We start from the raw sequence: 4,195 nt of genomic DNA on the forward strand, positions 1-4,195 counted from the left end.
TCTAGGGTATTAGAATACTTTCTATCTTAGTTGTGATGGCTGTTTATCAAAACCTTTCAAATTATATATGCATTCAACATATGTAAATTATACCCAAATAAAGTGTTTTTTTGTTTTGTTTTGTTTTGTTTTGTTTTTTGGTACTGGGGATTGAACTCAGGGTCCTTGTGCTTGCAAGGCAGGCGGCAGAACCACTGAGCTAAATCCCCGACCCTAAAGTTGATTTTTTTAAACAATCAATTTAATTCACCACATTAACTAAACAAAGAAGACCAAAACAAGATGATAATCTCAATAAATGTGAAAAAAAGTTTTAGATGAAATTTACTGTCCACTCATGATAAAAATTCTTAAACCTCAAAAGAGAGGTAAACTGTATTAGAAGTTTTATTTTACAAAGAACCCAAAGTAAACTTCATACTTACTGGTGATATGTTGGATTCTTTCCCCTCAATGCTGAGAATATGATGAAGATCTCCTCAATTCACTCTTGTACTTAGCACTGTACTATATGTCCTAGTTGGTACACTTAATAAATAAAAACAAATATGAAAATTAGAAATGAAAAAACTTTTTATGCATATATTAGTGCTCATTTAAAAATTTCAAAAGAACCTATATTCAGTTAATCTTCAAATTAATAAGTGTATTTAACAAAGCTAACAGATATAAAGTAAAAAAAACACGAATTTTAATATACTAGAAAATCCATTGCAAAATGTACTTTTAAGAAAACACCATTTCTAGTAGCATCACAATAAAAAATAAGATACCTAAAAATGAGCCTAATGTGTGATATACATAGACTCATAGCTCTGGAAAACAGCTCCAGACAGAAGACTATAACACTTAGTGAGAAATTAATGACCAAAGCAAATGAAAAGAATCCAATATTCATATATAAGAAAATATGATGAAGTCCAAATGTAAATCCTCCCAAAACTGATTAACTACTAATTGAATGAAAATATCAATGTTTTCATCAAATTAATAATGGATTCTAAATTTTTTTTTTCTGAAACAAGGTCTCACTATGTAGTTCAGGCTGGCCTTGAACTTATGTAGCCCAGGCTAGCCTCAAGCTCACAGCAATTCTCTTGCCTCAGGTTCCGGAGTGCTGGAATTATAGGTGTGCACCACCATGCCTGGCTTCTGTTGCTCCTTTTTCTCCTTCTCCTTCTCCTTTTCTCCTTCTCCTCCTCTTCCTCCTCCTCCTTTTTCCTCTTCATCCTCTTCTTTTGGCGTATTCTAAAAACACAAATCCAAAGCAATATCAAAATCAGTGATTCTAATGGATGTCAAAACTTACATAATAAAGGCAATGTGGTATTGGCGTAAAAATACTCAAATAGACCAACAAAATAGAATACATACACCAGAAACAGACATGACATCTAAAGAAATTTGATTTATTATAAAAGGTGCACTGCAGAAAACTGGGGGGAATATTTTCAACCAAGAATGCTGGATAAATAATAAATCCCTTATATTAAAAATTAGATTTGAGTAGCTCTGGGAGGTAGCCTGGGCCCCGATCCACCGTGGGAAGGAGAGCCAGGCCTGCTTCTGACCCAGCCGCCATCGCTCAAGCCCCGGGATGTAGACTGGGCCCTGATCCACTGCAGGAAGGAGAGCCAGGCCTCCTCCCGACCCAGTCGCCATCACTCAAGAGCCGGGAAGGTAGTAGAGCGGGTGCCCCTGAACCCCCATAAGTCCCCCCCCACACTCTCAGACCTCCTGTGTCAGTCTTTGGACCCACTCTGCAGAGGCAGAGGTGGTCATCAAGGGTATTTTTCTGAGTTCCCAACTTTGAACAGCTTTAAAGAAAGGGCATGGGAAAACTGTAATAGAGCGTTGTGGAGTTCAACCATTCAGAAGGTTGGGGAACTTAATCTGGGCCTTGCAGCCCAAGGTCAGTCCGCGTCATGGGGTTCAGCCATCAGCTAACTAAGACCAGGGGTCTTGCATCCTCGCTCTGTCTGAGCCATTAAATGGTAAATACACTATACTGAAAGTTTGTTCACTGCAGACATATTCTGGACTGCTTCTTGATTTCAATTTAATTAAAATGATTTAAGGGTGATAGACTAGTGACTACCACAGGTGGTCAATGTCCAAGTTGTGCTTGATCTTAATGTGTTGCTGATTGTATCAGTTGGGATAAAGCATTGCAGATGATTTGATGAGCTGTTTCTCTGATGTTATGAAGATGAGAATGTCTGTGGGTCATTAGAGACACGGAAGCTAGGGTGCAACTATATCAGGAAGATTTGGGTGATAACCCAGAGATTAAACCAAGGACAGTCTGACAACAAAATTAAAAATGAGAAAACACTTAAGCAAGACACAAGGACAGACTTCCAGTCCACCAATGGCAAACAGTAGGGCAAATGAGGATGAAAAGGCCAATAGTGAATCACCAGGACACCCTGAACTCAAAGCACAGGAAGTAACCAAACAGATCAATCAGGCTCTAGAAAAATTCAAAACAGAAAAAATTTCCCAGATAACCATAGAGATGGTGACCAAAATGGAAGTCATGATTCAAGACTCCAGAGCAGAAACTGACAAAAAAATAGATGAGCTCAGGACCATGATAGAAGCCATGAAGGCCCAGCATAAGAAAGAAATGGAAAAAATAAACACACAACATAGGGAAGAAATGGAATCCATAAAACAGATTCAAACAGATATCCAGGAGATTAAACACTCCATAGAAAGTGTACGTAACAGAATAAAAGAATGCAAAGATAGACTCTCAGATATAGAAGATAAGATTGCAGTCAGTGACCATGAAAAGACAGGTCTCTTAAAAACAGTAAGGGATCATGAGAAATCGATCCAACAACTCCCAGATGATGCAAAGAAGAATAACATAAGACTGATAGGAATCCATGAAGTAGCAGGAGAAAATACAAATGACTTAAAAAAGCTGTTTACAGCATTAATGACAGAAAACTTCCCAAACAGAGGGGAAGAATTTGCCATTCCGATAACTGAGGCATATAGGACCCCAACTAGCTACAATCAAAACAAATCTACACCTAGACATATAATAATAAAGATCCCAGAAACCCAAGAGAAGAACAAAATACTACAAGCAGTAAGAGAAAAGAAACAAATCACATATAAAGGAAAGCCCATCAGAATCAAAGCAGATTTTTCAACACAAACCCTTGGGGCAAGGAGAGCCTGGAATGAGATATTTCAAGTACTAAAAGAGAACAACCTCCAACCTAGACTGAGGTATCCTGCAAAACTCTCTTTCAAAATGGATGGGGAAATAAGACACTTCCACGACAAAGAACACCAGAGAAACTACATGAATATCAAACCAGCACTACAAGTAATTCTAAACAAGACCCTAGAAGAAGACAATGAAGGCAACAACACCATGAGGCCCAACAGAGCAAATCAAATAGGCAACGCAAGAAATTAAAAGGAGAAGGTGAAAAAGTAAAGAGTCAACAAAAGGCCAATAACATGTCAATAATAAATCAGTACATATCAGGTATAACCTAACATGTCAATAATAAGTCAGTACATATCAGGTATAACCAGCAATGTCAATGGCCTCAACTCACCAATCAAGAGAAATAGACTGGCAAAATGGAATAAGAAGCAAAATCCAACAATATGTTGTATACAAGAAACACACCTAGTGCAAAAAGAAGCCCAGAGACTGATGAAAAGATAGAAAACGATTCTCTATGTGACAGGAGCCCAGAAAAAAATAGGGGCAGCAATCTTAATGGCAGACAAAGTAAATTTCAAACCAAAACTGATTCTAGCAGTATTGATGTAGGACGGTACTGTATCACACCTCTATGAATGTAAAATATCTTATACCTGCTTTATGATACATAGTAGGGACCATGCTTCATCAGAGCTACATTTAATGATATTACTCTAGAATGTTCTCTTTCCAGATGATGATTAAGATGCTAATAAAAAAAAATGGTGCCAGGTACCAGAACAGCAACAGAACTTTGCTGTTTTCTAGATATTATTCTTTTCTTTGTTTCTTTTTGTTTCTTTTTGTTTTGTTTTCTTTTAATGGAATGTGCTGAATGTCTATAATTTTGTTCAGATGACTGCAGAACCTGGAAAAGCTGTTGCTGCTATTGATGCACTACATACTGCTATTATTAGTCTTTTTATATAAATATAAATATATACATATACATATATATAA

The 4,195-nt window shown here is 37.0% G+C and overlaps 1 long non-coding RNA gene across 1 annotated transcript in view; it reads right to left on the reverse strand.

Moving 5' to 3' along the window:
* Positions 1 to 1,200: 1,200 nt before the first annotated feature.
* The window catches only part of LOC104875770, a 120,608-nt gene continuing 117,613 nt past the window's right edge, over positions 1,201 to 4,195 (reverse strand). Inside the window, exon 4 of the long non-coding RNA XR_004515861.1 lies at positions 1,201 to 1,248. This is a non-coding gene — a long non-coding RNA (uncharacterized LOC104875770). The remainder of the gene's footprint in view (positions 1,249 to 4,195) is intronic.

This window comes from Fukomys damarensis, unplaced genomic scaffold (genome assembly GCF_012274545.1).
Source record: "Fukomys damarensis isolate Sample0158 unplaced genomic scaffold, DMR_v1.0_HiC HiC_scaffold_39, whole genome shotgun sequence".
NCBI classification, from domain to species: domain Eukaryota; kingdom Metazoa; phylum Chordata; class Mammalia; order Rodentia; family Bathyergidae; genus Fukomys; species Fukomys damarensis.